This window comes from Brachycentrus maculatus, unplaced genomic scaffold (assembly GCF_059751285.1).
Source record: "Brachycentrus maculatus isolate JH-2025_06_01 unplaced genomic scaffold, ASM5975128v1 h1tg000325l, whole genome shotgun sequence".
NCBI lineage: Eukaryota > Metazoa > Arthropoda > Insecta > Trichoptera > Brachycentridae > Brachycentrus > Brachycentrus maculatus.
In genome coordinates this window covers 80,151-100,505 of record NW_028281074.1, presented here as the reverse complement: position 1 = coordinate 100,505, position 20,355 = coordinate 80,151, and the positions used below count along the sequence as shown (strand labels likewise).

Below are 20,355 nucleotides of genomic sequence, written 5' to 3'. Positions count from 1 at the left end.
TGGATCTAACAGGGGGATTGAGATCCCCGGAGGTATATGAATTTTAATTTTAAAACTGTATTATTTTAAAAGCTACTTACTCCATATTTGTTGTTATCTTAAAAATAATATCAAGTATTTTTTTTTCCTTTTTAATCTTTATAATCTCAAATCGTTAAACGTTTCAAAATATTGTTTTTGACAAAAAGCACAGTCAGTCAATGCCGCGAGATCTATGTACTTATGAATATGTTAATTTATTGTCTGCTACCTTATTCTTCTTCCTGCTCTTTATTTGGAGTATGTCCTGTCACTCTCCAGTCCGCTCCAGGGAGATGGAAGACCAGCTATCTCTCCATCGTTTAGGTGGTCTTCCTGGGGGTCTGCTACCTCTTATGCTGCTGTCCGCTGCTATTCTGCTAGCGACATTATCTTGATCGTTAAAACATGAAGGAAAGGTGATCAGCCCTCCTCATCCGGTATCAGTCCCGGGTAAAAAAATCGCTCATATTTTTTTAACCCCCCCTGAGAATCGAACCCGGGACCTACAGAACGGTAGCCAAGCGTATTAACCATTACGCTACGGAGGCGGATTTTTTTTATATACACGTTATCTAAATGTCTCAATTATTTGTTTTAGTTTTCAAATAATATGATTTCACGGTCCTGTAGTATTTGACTTAAAATATTATAATAACACCACATTACATACCCAACTCATGTAGGTACCTATCTAAAACTAGATAACGAATTTCCGGAACTTGGTTATATGAAGTATTGTTCCTATAACTACAAAATAGTTTCATATCTAAGGCAGTCGTTTAATATGAATTGTTTTCGGATATTGAAACGTGTACTTTCACGTTATTCTAATATTGGCACGTAGGTACTGAGCAAAATGTACCTAAGCCTGGTTAGTCGAAGGCAGGTACGTACAGATAATGGTAACTTCGCAAGCGGCTAAGTGTGCTAATGGTCCTATCTGCATAATCCGCGTATTCACAGATCGATGGAGTTTTAAGCATAATCTGGAGCTCGGAGCATAGACCAACCGTGGTTTAACGAAGATACTATCTTCCCGGCTTAATTAAAATGAAAACCAGCGAGACGGTTTAGGGAAAATTTACCAAAATACAAAGATGAGATAGATGAAGCATCAGATTAAATCTTTTGTACAAACGCACAGAAAATTCTCTGCGAGCTTTGAGGCGCAATTTAGCTGTGGCATTCCGCACATATAAGATTAACAGTACAAAACGAAGGAGTTGAACCCTATGAGTGCCTTTGTTTTGTATCATTCAAAAAACCTTATTTTTTAAATGAATCTTTTTTTGAAAAGAAAAATTAACCTGGATCAGACGCAAAATTAAAACGCCTCCCCTTCTCCAAATTCAACCGGCAGTTCAAAGAAAACAGAGGGAGAATTCTACTCTCTCCGTCGCATACGTCATAGACAGTCTAAGCGCATGCACCGCGTGTACTGTATCAATACGTAGCATAGAAAACTAGTAGAAGCTCGCATATTATACTGGACATATATTCATATTTATTAGTTAGAAATTGTCCTTATTTAAGGTGCGGAACTGGACAGCATGCCAATAATTATGAGTAGTGATTTCAACATCAACTTCAAGACAGACGAAATTTCGGATGAAAATTTCATGTTAAACTTGAATGTTTATTATTTCTATTATACTTCAACCACCATAAACTAATTATTTCTTCATTGGAGTACGAATTAATGGACTATTGGGAGAGAAGGAATAATTTCCTTTGATTAAGAGAGATTTTCCTCAATTAAATTACACATAAACATTTTCTAAAATTGTCAACAAATGAGAGCAATATTTGTAATCAAATGTTTCTAGAACATTTAAAAATTTCACCTCTAACGTGTTAGTGTCTCACGTTTATATATTTTTAAGTTATAAGATCTTGAACATCTTAGTTTCAAAAACAAATAAAACAATGTTTTTAAAAAGAGTTTCTGCTAATTAAAAAGCTTATTTTCATCTCACCAATAGATGTGTCTAGTGAAGTTCTAGTGATTCAAGAACAATGTTTCAAAATTAGTTAATATATATAGAACTTCCAAGAATTTGAGTAGTGTGGTTGTCAATAATGGGTAGAATTGGCGAATGTTACACGTGTGTAAAGTGATTACTCAAACCAGCCAATGACCTTCCATACTAACCTTCCATATTCTTATTCTCTTTGATGAGATAACAAAAAATAATGTTTTTATCGTGTTTATGCAATTTACTTTGCATTAAAAATGAGATATATCTTTCTATTCGAATTTATTCTGTCAATACAACACTAAAACACAAAAAGAATGGGAAATGTATGAACAAGATTTAATTTTATTTATATTATATTATGTATACGAGTGTTTTTCCCATATCAATAAAAATAACCGGTGACAAGGAATCTGTGACAAACAAAACAATTATATCCATAATGTGTAAAACGCCACAGACATCACGACACCACCTCTCTTACGAGCAATTCTGTCGGTTGATCAGACAATAACGAGATCATAAGATACATTTTAATTCAAAAGGCTTGTTTTCCCTATAAGGCAGCCTCGATTCGAGGATGATTAATTGACGCCTTCTTTTATGGGACTGATCCCATTGATCACGAATATCTTGGAACCATCTCGAATCATTTATATTCCTTGGAGTGTTATTGTTATGATTTCACGTAATCAATGCCTTACAAAAACGCCGTGTCAGTTTATGTTAATATTTTAGGGGTTTTCGCGTTACTGCCAAAACTTTATCTCGAAAAATAGAATATATATAGAGAGAGAAGAATAGCATTTGAAATTTATTGCAAAAAAATATGCGATTCTAAGGTGTAGGTAAATTGCAAATAATATTTTTGTGACCGTTGTTCTAAGGAAGAAATTTGCTAAGTAAAATGAAAAAGGGATCCTTATTTTTTTTAAATGGTTCTTGTGAAAAACAATATGTGTGTTGAGATGGTTTAAGCAATATATACAATTTAAAACAAATAAGTGAAGAACAAATTTATGAGGTGAATGCAGTAGGATACAGGAGTAAAGAAAGACCGAGGAAAACATGGCATGATTGATGCATTCCGCATCAATTTCGGTATTTGAAAATGATGCGGAATGCGTTGAAACACGTGTCACAATAGATTTTAAAAAATATGTTATTTACCTAGTAAAACTTCAAATAAAAATGAATACTTATTACTATTTTATCTTTCTCTTGAATACATCTCTTAGTTATTGGTTTAACTGACAAAAAGCTATTATTAAAAATAACTCACCTTTTGTTTCTTCTTTCTTTCTCAGCTTGAATGTTGTTTTTCTTATCTGAAAATATAATATAAATATATGTTTATTACAAATCGGTTTAAGCATATAATTTAATTTACTTTCTGATATATAAATAAATCTTGAATTTAAATTAAATACTTTGTTTGTTATAAAAGCACTAAATATCTAAATCTAAGTAGATTCTAAAATTACTCTGTGTCGTAAATCTTATTATAAAATCAATTTAATATCGACTGGTTTCGAAGCAAACAAATTTCTACCTTAGCAGCCTTGAAGAGAAATCTTTGCTTCTCGAAATTGATTTTTCTTAAAACCATTTACTTCAAAACTAGTCGACGTTCTTATTAAGTTATAATATCATAAAGTGATTTTGTAAGAAAGATATGAAATGGAAAATCCAAAGTTAATGCTTCAAATAATATTTACGTTCAATTTGATAGCTACATTTTTTATTAAATTTGAGTGGTTGGCTTAAGTATAGAGTTCCGTCTAAAAATATATAAAAGGAAGCTTTTATATGCCTACATCTATATTATAAGGATTGGTCAAGTACCCAAAACTTCAACTACGCACTTTCTTTGATCCTTTAAGATACCATGCCAAGTTTTAGTTCGACGATTAAGTTTTGTGGATTTTACAGCCGGACAGACCAACAAACTTTCTAAATTATACTATAGATTACAAAGAGAAGCTAAAGGAAGGATTTTTTGCTGGAACTCCTTTAAACTATTTTCATATAAATAAAGCGGAAGCTCTCTCTCTTCTTTGTGTTACTTCTCTTCCCTTGTTATTCCAGTGATGCTCTTAGAGTAAATATAATACAACCGAGTTATCTCTAATGGTACACATCAATAATAAATGACTAAATATTTATTATACTTTTGTTTCACAATGATATCCACTCTCGAGAAATTGAATCCATCAGAACTGCCCCTCCCTGGTAGAACGTTATCCATATAAGAAATATTTTTCTTTGTTAATAAATAGGTGTGTTATGGAACGAATCACGCTTCGTACTAACAACAATATTAGGATAAATGTTTAGATAAATGATTCGTGATATTTCACTTAAACATTTACATATTACGGTATATTACTTATTTTAAATAAACGGGATATTATTCATACAAAATGTGATCGTATCAAGGCAAAATCCAAAGTAATATAGAAAATATATATCTTAACATGTAAGTATATTAAGCAAATTGAGAATTTGTGATAAAAAAAATTGGACGCGAAATATATTAAATAAATAATATTCTTACATCAATTGATTCGGCAGTCACTTTGTGGTAATAACTATCCATTTGATTTTAAATTTAAATAATAAAAAAAATTAAAAAAAAACAGCTGCTACCCTATGACGGTCGTAAATCAGCAGCAGCAAATCGTAAGACAGCCCCGTAAATGCCCAGACTTCCATATTCTTCTTCATCCTTGATGAGATGTCAGGAAAAAAAAAGTGATTTCATCTTGGTTCAATCTACATATCGGTCACTTCTTTCAAGAACGTCATAAATCAAAAAACTTTTTGTTTCAGGAGAACGTTTTTTAAGTTTAAAAATATAAAACAATTTATTAAAAATAAATATCAAGCCACTTACTGAACTTTTTAGTGTGCAACAGATCTTTTTAGGTAAAACCTTTTTGAAAAGGTTTTTTCTGCATTTGAAAAATATTTAGTATTTTAAAAAAAAAATAATTGAACATTTTCTTCAAAATGCAAAAATAACACTTTCTGCCCTGTAGTGGGTAAATATTAAGTTTAAAATATTCCTCTTTTGCTGGGATATTCTGGGCATTCCGAAAACATTAACAACTGAAAATTGACGATTTTTGATTTATGACGTTCTTGAAAGAGGTGAGCGATATATGAACAAACATGTCAATGCAAATCTTCCCAATAAGTGGAACTTGACCGTCTAGCATCACCAGTAACGACCCGGATCAATCGTTGATGGGGGGATGAGGCGGCCAGCCGTGTTGCTCTACACTCCGCAGTGTGTACAGTCGTGATGTGAAAGATTTTGTTTTTGGTCTTTGAGGCCAGGGCGAGCAATAAATTGACTGCTAGAGTCATTGTTTATGGCAGCGTCCATCAATCTTCTTCCCTCTCACTCCGGCCGCGCGAGAGCGGGACGGAGAACTGATTCGCTCGTGGAATGATGGCACTTAACAGTTCATTAAAACCGAACGAAGCCAATAAGCAAGTCAGAAATTTAATATTTAAGATAAATAATATTTCACGGGATTTGATGATGGAATTAGCATGAATTGATTCGGCAGTCACTTTGTGGTAAAATCTATGCAATTTTGATTAAAGTTTTACTTATTAAATATTACTATTCCTTAAAATCTACTGTGACACGTGTTTTGATACATTCCGCATCATACGGTATTTGAAAATGATACGGAATGCATCGAAATACGTGTCAGAGTAGATTTTAAGAATTAGTGGTATTTTCTAAGTAAAACATTAATTAAAAATTAATTTCACATAATTAATTAATAAACAAGAATATGTATTTATGTACCCATATGTATGCATTATTTTTATTTATTTGATATAGTAAAAAGAGTTTTTTTCATAATTAAATTAATTTTCCAGACAATTTTCTTTACAATCTTGAAATTATAACGCAGTTCTCTCCAATCAAGAGACTAAGCTCTTGTGCTTGGAGAGGGACCTTCACTTCTTATTAATTGTTTATGTCTGTGGGCGATTATTATTTTAATTTTTTATTTTAATTTTTTTTGGGAAAAATATTATATAATTTATTTAATTTATTTTTTAGCATTTTAATGTCTTAATTTTTTAATATGTATTGGAAGGTTGTTGAAATATCAGTTTGAAGTGTGATGAAAATATATAAATAGGTCAAGTAGTCACGAAGGAGTCTTTTTAGGTGGTATCCTTCCAAGCGAACTATGAATGATAAGGAGAGTGTTATATTACCATACCGCAATGTTTACAATGCTTTTGATATACACAATTTAAAATATTGTGAAATGTACAAAACACCAATGCAAAAAAACATTGAAAATGATAAGTGACAGCTACCTGTCAAGAAGCACGCTATCAGCCATTAGCAATGTTAAGTGTTGAGTGTATTATTGTTACATTCAACAGATGGCGCTGCAAACGCGGTAAAAAAATCACAGTCACAGGATATAAAAAAATACGTTATAATAAAAAATATATATATGCATATATACAAGTATAAAAAAACACATCGAAATTTCATGAAAATTCGTGAATTTATTTAGGATATTTAATATTATTAACAAACTTACATTTACATTTTATTCATAAAATGTAATAAACTCATAAAAAGTGTAATCTGATCTAAAAATACACTATTGAGACACAACCGCCCAGAAAGACGCTATCAATATCAAAAATTAATTTCATGAATAACTCTCTTTGTTAATAAACGTAATCGCTTATACTACCCATTCCAAGATTAATTAATTACAAAACCAAGTACGTACTTAGAGTTTTTTCCTCGAGCTAATGTATATATTTTATGGCATTTAATCCTACAAGTAAATCGAATATCATAATCTTAATCTTAATTGCTGCGATATCAGAATCAGCATCTAAAAGGTTAAACACAAATACTTTGCAGACCTAAAAGTAGGTAACTGAAACAAACGGGAGCAATATTTAAACAGTTTTTTGTCTGATTTTTTAAAGAATAAAAAAAATATAAATATTTTACTTAGTAAATACCACTATTTCTGAACATCTACAGTGACACGTGTTCCGATCCATTCCGCATCATTTTCAAACATCGTATGATGCGGAATGCATCAAAACACGTGTCACAGTAGATTTCAAGAAATACTGGTATTTCCTAAGTAAAACTTTGATTAAAAATGGATACATTTTACCACAAAGTGACTGCCGAATCAATTAATGAAATAAAAACATTAATTTAAGTTGTGCTTAGTAAATCTTCTTCTTCGAACCTTCATCCAAACCCGATAGGGCACTGCATCATACAAACGCAGCGTTATCTTGATCGTTAACACATGAAGAAAATGTTATCAGCCCTCTGCTTCAGCTACTAGTCCAAGGTAATATTAAATAAATTTTAGAATGAAAAAAAAAAGTTAATACCAATATTTAAAGTAAACTTTAAATTAAAAATGAATAAATTTTACTATACAGTGTCTGCTGAAACAATTGATGTAAGAATAACAATTATTTTAATCCTCAGTTGCACTCAATAAGAAAAACTAAAAAAAGGAGCAAAAAATAATACCAATAATGATGTCACCACTTCGCAATATCTACAATATGAAAATGAATGGCATTTATATGTTAAATATTAAATCAAACACTGATTTTTAATCTACTACTAAAAAAATATATTTTTTTAAATTGAACATCGATTGAAATTACCATAATTAGGCACAACAATTGTCACAAAATTTATTTTGTTAACATTAAAATATAACTCAAAAGTAGACTAAAAAATCAGTGTTTGATTTAGCATTTAATATATAAATTAAAATGAAGTTAAATAATTACATTCAATACCAAATCTATAAATATTTCGTAAGGTTTCAACTTGAAATGGAGATCCTCAAGTATGAAATATGAGTACAAATTTTAAACAAAATCAATTTTCAGAACCGTGCCTCTTCTGAGCACTCGAAAAATCCATTTTCCTCATTTCTATAGTCACGTAAATAATCATAAGAAACCGATCGATAAATATCGCTCAGAGATTTATATTTTCTTTGCAACTTTCAGATTCAATGTCAAGATCGAACAACAAGAACGTGGAATTACGTCCATAAAATACTCGGAGTGAAATTGCGTTTCAAGAGATAGAATTCGTGACTTTAGTGCGTGATAAATAAAAGTTCGCCGTATTCGATAGTAAAACAAAGGGAAAATAAAACTGATTGGAGTAAGCGACATCAAAAATGAAAATGTGTCAAAATTTGTGTATGGTAATTCCACCCGCTTTTATGGCCCCCTTCAGAATAAAACACTAAACTTGTGAACCAATGAGAAAGTTGTTTTTCGGTGCGATGGTTTTGCATGATTACAACCCCCCTGCCAAAAAATATTATAATATGCTTCATTTTTATTTTGACGGTCCAAATATCGCAGCTGCTCGAATATAAGGGTATGAAGAATAAGTCGTGTTAAGATTGGCATGGGAATTGAACTCATGATATGAATCATATATCTGAGAATCGGACAAAAAAAACTGTTTTATCTCAAATTGGACAATGTACGAATACGTTAAATTTGAATTGGATCATGTTCTAGTTGACTGATCCTCGAGCAAGTATGTAAAAAATCAACGCATATAATTTTACCAAAATATCTGTGATATACTAGCAATGGCACAGCTAGGACAAAAGAAGTATCGAACGCATTAAGGCCAAATTTTAAAAATCTTTAACCAAATTGTCTCGCAATCTCTAGCAAACATTTTAATTCAGATGATCACCAAAGTCGTAGGAAAAAACAACCAATTTAGTAGAAGGGTCAAGTATTGCTCAGATGTAGAACAACAGCAGCGTTAAACTAGTATACGTACGTAAGTAATTTTTTTTAATAAACTTCCGGAAAACTTAAAATATCGTACCTAATTTTATTTTTTTATACCTAATTTTATACCTAATTTTATTTTTTAAATTTAATTTGTTTAAAAAAATTGTAAAACGAACTCCCTCTCTAAACACAAGTATCTACTTTATTAGAGATGTAGAAACGTTATATTTGAAATTATTTTGTATTATTTAAATATGTTTTATGTAAAAAAAAAATCAATAAAAAAACATATTGTGATGGTATACAAAAGAGTGGGATGTTCTTAAACTCGCATTACAATATTTGTAACATTCTTTTACCAACTCCATCAGAATATCTTATGAAAAATACACTTCAGTAAGTTATTATTTTCATACATAGTATATGCAAGTTTTTTTACCTTTTACTTGTCTTAAGAAAATAATATTTGTGAATATTTTATAGAGTGCCAATTTTACAATTTTATAATTTTGTAATCTAATATAAACGCCTCATGCATATATGGTTTTTTTTAAATCATAATATTCGAATAATATACATTTAAAAGATAGTATATACTTTTTGTGAAAACAATGTATGTAGCTATAGTTTTCAAAGTATTAAAATTATATTCATAATATATTTTCTGTTAGATTTCAATAAAATTTACTCCCACGCCCACGGTTCACAAATTTATATTAGGTTTTATTAGTTTTCATTTAAATTATTTTGTCTTTTCCCATTAATTTATAATAAAAAATACTATTGATACCAAATATGAGAATAAACTTTTTCAACATTCTACAAAAAATGTTGAAATAAATGACTCGCTTTTGAGTTTGACTAACGGGCACATTCAAAAGTGGTTTTATAGAGTTTTTTGTTTGTCTAGAAAACGTAAAATAATGTTATAAATGTAACTTAAGTTGTTGGCAAAAGTTAAAATTAAATCGTCTTATTCCTTTCGAAAGCTATTAATAGGCTTTTCATTATACTCCACGGGTTGTTTAGAAGTAAAGTTCATCAACATTTTGTATATTTCGCTACACCTGACGATCACGGAATATATGCATATAACTATCTATATATATATATATATATATATATATATATATATATATATATATATATATATATATATATATATATATATATATATATATATATATATATATATATATATATATATATATGTAAATGTATATATTTTTATATCATAAATTTATAAAATAAAATAGACAAAGTAAGTTACATCGAGTGAAATAAGAAATTTTAAGAGTGTGAAACATCTGCTTGTCTAGAATTTTACCTTACGATTTATATGCCATTTATAAATGGTATTTTATAATTTACGTTTTTAAAATTTAATTTTTAATAAGCGTTTAAACGATGTTTACATTTATTAATGAGTTCGATGATTTAAGTTTGTATTACTTATTATGCTTAATCAATAGGTAGCAATTATTTCTATAGGTGAATTAGTTTTTCGAAATCGTTGTCATCATCATAGCTAAAATCGAGAATGCCCTACTGGTCAACGGCGCCTGACCGGTCGATCACCAAGCAAATTTGGTTGATTCCGAAATCTACCTAAGAATAAAGAATGAAATATAAAAGTTATGGAAATAATGGATACGTGGTGTACCACTGACCTGTCACTTTTTACGCCGTTGCCAGTTTTCCGTTGCTATCCAAAAATATAAATCTCAAATCAAATCTGTGTTTCGTTTATATCGACCATTTTCCGACATAACATCATAAAGGCCAGTCAGATAAAGATCGATCTGGAAAGACACTTTGGAGCAATTTAAAAACACTCTAAGGATTGCTCCGAAGTGTACGATATTTTTTGTGCAGATTTATTAAGCCAAAAAGATTTACTTAACTGGCTTTTTAGATATTTTGAAGGGAAAATACAATGTACAATAATTTAGCGATTTCTGTCCAAAACAGATTTTTTGCGAATTGAGATTTTGTCGGAATCGGTGAATTTTCATAATATTTACTATATATAATAGACTATCGGGCAGGCAGAAGGGGCAGCTAGAAGCGTTTGGGATGTGGTGTTACAAGTGCATATTGAAGATTCATTGGCTGGAACATGTGGAGAACAACGAGGTATTATGCAGGGCTGAAGTATGAAAGTCTGGATAGGCTGTAATATTTAAAAAAAAACACACACACACAGGACAGTTTCTAACGGTTGTGGAAGGCATGTGTGAAGGCACTGACTACAGAAGACGACCAGCTAAACATAAATGGACCAAATTATTTCCGACAAAGATTGATGACGATGGAGACTGAGACTGAGAAGATGGAGACTGACCATGAAAGAAACAAAGCAATCATCAAACAGATGGTAACCCACAAAGAAGATTTTTTTTTACTGTAAAGTAATTAACAATATTAATTTTGTTTATTATATTGGATACTGGATAATTTACCCTCCGGATGAGATGCTCTGACTTTTATCTTCTTTCATAAAAAAGGGAAAAATGATACATGTCTCATATCAAGTTGACACACCTGTAAAGTAATTAATTACTTATGGCTAGGTAACTACATGTTAAAGAAGATCCAAGACATCATTAGGTGGGAAATACAACGAAGAGGACAATGGTTTGAGCATGTTAGGAGAATGGAACCATCCAGTCTCCCCAACATTGCACTGTACGGCCAACCCCAAGGTAGACGACTCCCGGACAGACCACCAAAGAGATGGATTCATATGGATTCAATATCGCAAAAGGATAATCCCCAATTAGAAGAAGAAGAAGAAGAAGAAGAAGATTAAACAAATAAATACTGTTTTTATGTTACTTTGAACGGTATGTAATAAAATAAATACATACTATATTGGTTTCACTTATAGATTTAGCGTTTAGCGTTTAGTTTGTAGAACTTCATTTTTACATAATTTATGTATTAAATGATAATTTAAACACTAAAACAATAATTTTTCGAGTCTTACAAGTTGTACTTTATTGTTAAAAAATAAAACATAAAAATTAATTTTGTGACAATTGCTTCGCCTAGTTATGGCATTTTCAAACGAATGTGATTTTTTATGTGTTTTTTCAAACAATTAAATACAATTTACTAGATTCTAAAAATCATGGTTTGATTTAAGATTTAAAGCATAAAAAAAAACATACTATTGGTCTCTGATAAAATGTCGATTTGGAACAGTTTAAGAAAGACTTCCAGAATTATCGTCGGTTCTAGCCAAATTTATGGGATACAAAAACTAGTATTTCCCGAGACGCTGTTCAGAGTAATGATTTCGTTTTACCCGATGGATCTGCGTTGTTCCTTTAAAAGTTACAGAGAGCTAACTAATCGGTATATCAGTTTCTTCAGCAGTTCTTATAGAAGATAATCATTATTTTAGCCAATCCCCTGTCTCCTTTGTAATCTTCCATTTCCTATCACGTACCTCTGCTCCGGTTTCGTTTATTCCCCCAGTAATTGACTGCCAGGCATGCTTTTCCGCTTATGAAGCGTTCTTTATGCCCGAGATTGCTCATTTTGCTACAATCTGATATTTTAGTATTACGGAACTTTAAATCGGTCGCCTTAATTCAAAAAGTTTCAGGTACGAACTCAATGAGCAAATATTTTAACCACGAAATTATCTTGATCGGAAATAATTCTTATCCCTATTTATACCTAATGAATACAGCCTATTATTATCTGACGCGGAATAATAATGATAAAATGGTTATATAAAAAAAAACCTTGTTTTTTATTTCACACCATTTTGTTTCGAAAACCACGGTTATTTTCATCGACAAGTGAATAGTATAACTAACCTGTCGATGAAAACAACTGTAGTTTTCGAAACTTGTCGTGTATAATGAAATAAAACTCAATATGTGGGATTATACAAGTGTTTTACAAAATGTTCCATAAAGTGAATGCCGAATCAATGAATAATATTATTGTGGTTATGATAAGTACGTTTAATCGTTATTATTTATTTTCCTTTTTTACTCGACTTAAACACAAATCCATTTGAATGGGAATAAATTATCGAGATTTGCATTTAGTTTCTTTCTTTTTTAACTAACGCCGCTTCACTGCAGGGGTACGCAGAGAGAATAGAACGTCACAACCCTTAATCCTTACAAAAAATCTTGCCTCTTTCACGTTCATGCATCTCCTCATACATACCCACCGATTATTCAGACTCCTGAATGACCTAATTCAAATGTATGAAAATCTTTATCATGCCAAGTTTTCCTCGGTCTTCCTCTGCCCTTATTTCAAACTACATTCGCCTGCTGTGAATGTGTGTAAATATGTTTCACTTTTCTTTCCTCACTTGTATTTTTTAAGCAGAAATTTTAATTTGTGTATGTTTTTATTTACATAGAATTGGTTTCCCAATATATATATCATGTATTCAATGAAAGGTTTTGATAAAATGTGTTAATACGAATGCGTATTTACATTATTTGATATTTTTTAAATGTAATTCAGAAGTTGGCCACATTTTGTGATATAAATGATTATTTAAAATTCAATATTACAATATGAAGTCACATATACAGTGATTAGCACTGATAACATTGATTGATATCGAATGAATTTTACCATAAACGAGCTTTCTTTTTGTTTTTTTTTTAATAAAAAATAATAAAAATATTTGTGATCTTATAATGTGCACAAATATTTCAATTTCACTTTTTTTTGTAGGCCTAAGCAGGCCACATAAACAATATAACATTGTCTTAAAATACCATAATCGAGAAAAAAAGGTTCCATGTACCATATTAAATATTAAGTTGGAAATATTCCGAAACTACATGATATTTTTCTTCTTCTTCTTTCCATGTTCGCTCCCTAGGTGGAGCATATGGCCAACACGAGACGTCTCCAAGTCACTCTGTCACGCGCCATCTCCTTGGCTTCCTCCCAGGTCAGTCCGGCGTCTCGAAGTTCCTCTGAGTATAGTCGGTGAATGGTCATCAGCGGCCTTCCGGGGTGCCGGAATCCTCGGGTTTAGAAGAAGAGACATGAGAGGTTGATGCTCTCAGGTGGCATTCTAAGGATATGTCCCAACCATTTCCACCTTCTCCTCTTCAGGACTTCCAGTATGAGAGGCTGTTGAGTTCTTCTCCTCACATCGCCATTCCTGACAAAGTCATACCACTTTGTACTGAGTATTCGCCTTAGGTACCTATTTTCAAAACTTGCTACTTTCTTTAGTTTATATCATGGGTGGCCAACATTTTCAGTAGCCGGGCCAGATTTAAGAAATGAGGTTTTATACCGGGCCGTAAAACAAAATTTATTATATTATTAGTACAAGATTAGTACAAGAATGCAAGATTAATGCTATACTTTTTCAAGATAGAGATTGATTCATTGCACATCAAGCATGTTGGCTTTGTTTTAAATTCCACGAAATAATAGTTTAAAGTCCACCTGTCTTAAAAACTTTACAGTTCTTCTGTTCTCGTTTTTACTACTTGACGCCATTATGGGTCTTGAATCTGTCAGGATAGTGAAATACTCCCATATATGGGATATGATACGAACTACGCACGATGGAATGCTCTTTTGGTGGTTTTGTGTACACTAAAGGAAAAAATGTATGATTTGCTCCGCGGGTCGCAATTAGACACCCAACGGGCCACATGCGGCCCGCGGGCCGCGGGAAGGCCACCCTTGGTTTATATGATGTAAAATGAGTAAAAATATTAACGACGAAAAAAGAATGTTTTTCGTACTTCATCTTTATTTAAATTTAAATTGAGTTAATATTCAGTTAACAACAATTTAAAGTCATCTTCTTCAGCCAGGGTTTTGAGATTAATAGCGATTTAATCCAATTTCGGTTGAAAGAGAGACGGATAATAAATGGGCTAACAAGAAAAATAATTAAATAAAATGTCACCGGGCACTTAGTTGCCAGAAGGACGGTAAATTTCAACAGAGTTTCAAAATGTAATACAAATTTATAACCGGCCATAAATTCCTCTGACCTAAATCACTTCGATTGGTTGGCTGTAATGGCGGGAAAATCGCTGATTGGGCTACATTCGAAACTCATAATGGAAGGGTTATAAAATTTAAGGAACTGAGCAATGCATAGCCTCCTGTATGGAAGACACTCATATTGTAGAGGAACGAGATATTTTTAAACTGCTCTAAGTACCCAGAAACATGCATCATTGCTCGAGTATACCTAACTAAAACCAAAAACTGTGTGCTGTATTCTATAATAATATATTTATTTAAATACTACTTAGTGATTTTTAGGTATGTTAATAGTTTTTTTTTATTAAACAATTGAATATACCACTTAATGAGTTTTATTTATATATACGAATAGTTTCGAAAACTAACAGATGTTTTCATCTTCTGGTAAAAATTAAAACTAATTAATTAAAATTAATTACTTTAATTTTTTTACCAGAACATGAAAACATCTGTAAGTTTTCAAAACCAGTCATATATATTAATTAAATCTCATTAAGAGGTATATTCAAGTGTTTAATTTTTTGAAATAATCAACATGTCATTCCACATAGTTAATTCCGAATCAATAAATATTAAATGTTAATAGTTTACAAAGATGCATATATTCTTTAGTTTCATTCATAAAAAAAAGTTTTTCTTTTTTTTTTCTTTATTATGTACGTTTAAATATAAAAAAATATTTTTAATTAAAAAAAACTTATGTAAAATGAACAAGTCACATAAGGTGGCTTGGTGGGTCTCAGCAAAAAAAGTTTATTATATGTGTATTATATTATATACGGTGTTTGAAAGTGATGCGGAATGCATCGAAAAACGTGTCACAATAGATTTTAAGAAAAAGTGGTATTTCTTTAGACTAGTCTATACCTTAGAAACCAATGTCTTATATGTATTTACGATTTGGGTGAATTATTTAATTAGAAAAATTAACTGTGGATAAAATGCGATTACCAATATATTTTTAAAACGAAAAATTGCATTTCGATCTTTCGGCAAATGTCATATCTGCGTTTACACAACTTTTACGTTTAAACATTTTTGGTGTTAGCGGTTATGACTGTTTAATTTCATCTAAAATACAAACTATCCACTAGGCACTGATATATTTTTATACCATTTACATTTATTTGAGCATGGAGTTGATAAGTAAGATAAAAAATTTGCATTTATTTTATAATTAACTCAATAACCTACCTAACCTAACCTAACCCATCAAGCCAATTCACCACAGGAGTAGGCAGAGATAACAGTATACCTTTGTCTTTGCAAACAATCTTCGCTTCTTCCACATACATACCCTCCGATTATTCCGACTCCTGACCTGACCACTTCCAATGATTAAAAATAATTGATCATGTACAGTAATATTTTATTATTTACAATACATACAATATTATTCCAAATACACAATGGTTTTTTTTTAACATGTATTTCCTTTGAACGAATCATTTTCGTACTTATAGCTTTAATCCCTTAATACCCATAGAGAATTCTAGGCAAACAATAGTATTACTATTCCTGAAATGCGAAGGTATGATAGATAGACTGTACCTTTATATTATACTACTTATTTGAAGAAAGTGCTCAGACAAAGAAGGGTGAGGTAACCATTATTCAATCCAATCGAAATAAAGAAGATTTTTTAAATCCGAGCCATAAGAAATATTAGTCCAATACAGGGGTAGGGAACCTTTTCATTTCTAAAGGCCACATTCATTTATCTTATTATTATTTTATTAATTGTTTCGGCATTAACTTTGTGGTAAGACATGTAATAATGATTAAATAAAACACTTATTTTTATACCCCTTGAGTTTTATTAAAGACTACTAGTTTCATAAGCTAAACTTCCATCATTCAGGTCTTAATAAAAACAGTTTTTATTCAGACCTGAATGATGGAAGTTTAGCTTCTGAAACTAGTAGTCTTTAATAAAACTCAAGTGGTATAAGAACAAGTGTTTTATTTAATCATTGTATCTTATTCATCATAACGCCGCGTTCGTAAAAAAATCAATCCATCAACTCTTTTTCTAGTTTTATGAAAACAAACATAAAGAAGTAATTTTTGTATATACAAAGATATTGTTTTTTTTTAATTGGCACTGGCCGTATCAAAATCTGGCCTGTCAAAGGCCGTATCTGAGTAGCCAAAAGGTCGCATACGATCTTAAAACCCCAGGTTTGCCTCCCCTAGTCTAGTACTTATATACTGGTCACACGAATTTAATTGGTATATATGAATATATGTAGGGGTTCCAAAGGGGCAGGCAGAAAGAATAGAACGCCATACCACCCTGTCTTTACAATCATTCTTCGCCTCTTCCACATTCATGAATCTCCTCATACATACCCGTCGATTATTTCGACTTCTGACCCGGCCGCTTTCAAGTATTTGACATACCTGATAGTCCCAAGTTTTCCTTGGTCTTCCTCTGCTTCTTTTTCCAACTACATTTGCCTCATAAATTTGTTTAACCGTTCTTTCCTCACTCATACGTTCCACATATCCCAAAGCATCTCAACACACCTTTCTTAATTTTATCAATAATGCTTCTCTCAGCCTTGCATTATTTCCTTATTTCATCATTCGAACATCTATCATACATCGTTTTGTTACACATCCGTCTGAAGGATTGCATTTCTGGTATTTCTCGAGTTCATCTGAGGGATCGCATTGTCTTTTCTGTCCTCGTAATCCTCTATTTATAGAACTAGGAAATAACTCTCACAACTTCGTCCTCACACTATTAAAATTACAATCAATTGAAATCAATAACAATAATATTGTGTCAATGACTTCATTGCGTTAACAATGGTTCGTAGAATTATAGGTAGATATATATTGAGATATTTATGCGACTTAGTCACGATGCTGTATCTACGATCTATGGAGATACATGATTCGATATAGATATGAAATAAGAAATAAACCACTCTGTCATACCCCAGATTATTTCTCGGTATAGGAAATTTTCAAATAAATACATAAATATACATACACTCGGGCCTCGTATAACACGGTTATATGGTTCGACAAAAACCCGTGTTATACGAGGTTTGAAGATCATACGTATCATATATATGCCTCCGTGGTGTAATGGTCAGCGTGTTTAGCTACCGTGCTGGAGGTCCCGGGTTCGATTGCCAGGGGGGCGTGAAAATAAACATTAGTGATTTGACACTGTAATATTTATTTAATATTACCCTGGACTGGTTCCTGAAGCGCAAGAGTGATCGCCTTGCCTTTATGTAAGTAATGATCAAGATAACACTGCGTCAATTTGATGCAGTGCCCTATGCACCATTAGGTGCGGATAAGGGTTATAAGTAAGTAAAAAGATCATACAAAATTATTTATTATTTATTTCATTTATTTATTTAAACTTCATGTATAGAAAATAAATAAGTACATTGGCGGGCTTATTGCTAAAAAGCAATATCATCCAACCAACTAAATGAGGGTTTGCGTTTAAAAAAAATCTAAGATATTTTATATCAATATGTACTTTATTTTTTTAATAAAAATATATATTTACATATTTATTTAAGAAAAACTTTAATAATACATACGTTTAATATGTATAATTTCTCTTAATCGTAATAATGTATTTTATGTATGGATATTTGTATAGTCTGCTTTATTTTTCTTTTTTTCGTATAGTCTACTCTTTTTTCTTTTAGTTTATCGATTAAAAAGCCATATATCAATTAGTAAATATGTGGCAATAATTCATCATCGCCATCACTTAGAATAATTCTGTACGTTTTACTCTTTTTCGAGATTTAGTTTTGTGAAATATGTAGCTACCACGCTGCAATTACTTTTTGGGACATTAATTGTGGTAGGTTCATTCAAAATATCGATTAATTCTTCATCCTCGAATATCCTCGAATATTCGAGTGATGATGATCGAATAAAATAAAATGTTTAATCCACAAATCAAAGATATTATTTAATTCATTTATTTTTCTGAAATTCCATGTTATTCCATGTTATATAAAATTGTTTTATATTCCATGTTATATAAAATTGTTTTATACAAGGCCCATGTGTAGTTTATATTCCTTTATAGTTATACATCATGGAAAAGGTTATAATTTAAATATATTTGAACGTTTTTGGATACATCCTATAAAAAATTCAATATCCTGTGATATTTTATGTACGTAAATATTGTTTTATAAAATTGATTACATAAGCTTCTATTTTAGTACTAAATAAGATAGAAACATCAAAATAACTGTAGGGAAGTGCTTAATTGAAACGTCAATCAATAATTAACTGTTTCAAACAATTTTAAAACAACAACTTAAAGTTGCTAGAAGCAATATTCTGTTATATCCTTTATTATTATTAGTGATTTTGTCCGCCTCCGTAGTGTAATAATGGTCAGCACGCTCGGTTACCATTCTGGAGGTGCCGGGTTCGATTCCCAGAGGGGGGGTCTAATAAACATAAGTGATTTTTTCACTCCAATATTACCCTGGACTGGTGCCTGAAGCGGAGGGCTGATCACCTTTCCTTCGTGTTTAAACGATCAAGATAACACTGCGTTTATATGATGCAGTTCCCTATGCACCATTGGGGTGCGGATAAGGGTTCGAATGAATAAATTATTATTATTACAACGTATTTTGTTTGTGAGAACCAAAACCACCCATAAACGAGCAGAGGCTTTTTTTAAAGGAATCATTAGAAATAAATTCTAAAAAATTACAATCTTCTCTAGTTTATTTTTATTATAATGCTATGACCACTAATAAAGAGTAGCCAAGCGTTTAATTTCTACACTATGGAGGCGGAAAATAAATAAATAATATAAAATACATATATAATAGTTTTTAAAATGCATATTATAGTGACAGTAGTCATAAATGATGAATTTTTAATTAATATTTTACTTAGTAAATACCACTATTTCTTAAAATCTACTGTGACACGTGTTTCGATGCATTCCGCATCATTTTCAAACACCGTATGATGTGGAATGCATCGAAACACGTGTCACAGTAGATTTTAAGAAATAGTAGTATTTACTAAGTAAAACATTAATTAAAAATGGATAGATTTTACCACAAAGTGACTGCCGAATCAATTAATGAAAATAAATGATGAAATTAACACAAAATTAGAATATCATAAGTGCTTAGGAATTGACTAAAAAAAGCAATATTATTTAAGATATTTCTTGATGATACCTGATTTATGAGCTAAACAAGTGTTAGAGATAACTATCTATTATATTACAACTTCCGAATACGTTCGGAAGCGCACAATTTGACACCTGAATCGTTAAGTGTTTGTAAAGCGACTATTCCACGGGGATTGAAATCAAGTTTATAGAAGTTAGTAAATTTATGTCAGCAGTGTGATTAATCCCATGGGAAGAAATAAACTTGTACGTGGGAACACACAACACAATTAGGTTCTGGCAGGACAATTTTACTATAACATTACAAAATTCAAGAAAACTACATGTTTAAAAATATTTAAAAAATATTTAAAGAATGAATTAGTTGATGTTACTAAAAAACACAAC

At 31.1% G+C, this 20,355-nt stretch overlaps 1 protein-coding gene across 1 annotated transcript in view; it reads right to left on the bottom strand.

Annotated features, from left to right (window-relative positions):
- Positions 1 to 20,355, bottom strand: part of LOC148304326 (connectin-like) — a 188,303-nt gene that overhangs the window by 149,521 nt on the left and 18,427 nt on the right. Inside the window, exon 2 of the mRNA XM_088268498.1 lies at positions 3,280 to 3,325. The gene's annotated coding sequence lies outside the window, so the exon portion shown is untranslated. The remainder of the gene's footprint in view (positions 1 to 3,279; positions 3,326 to 20,355) is intronic.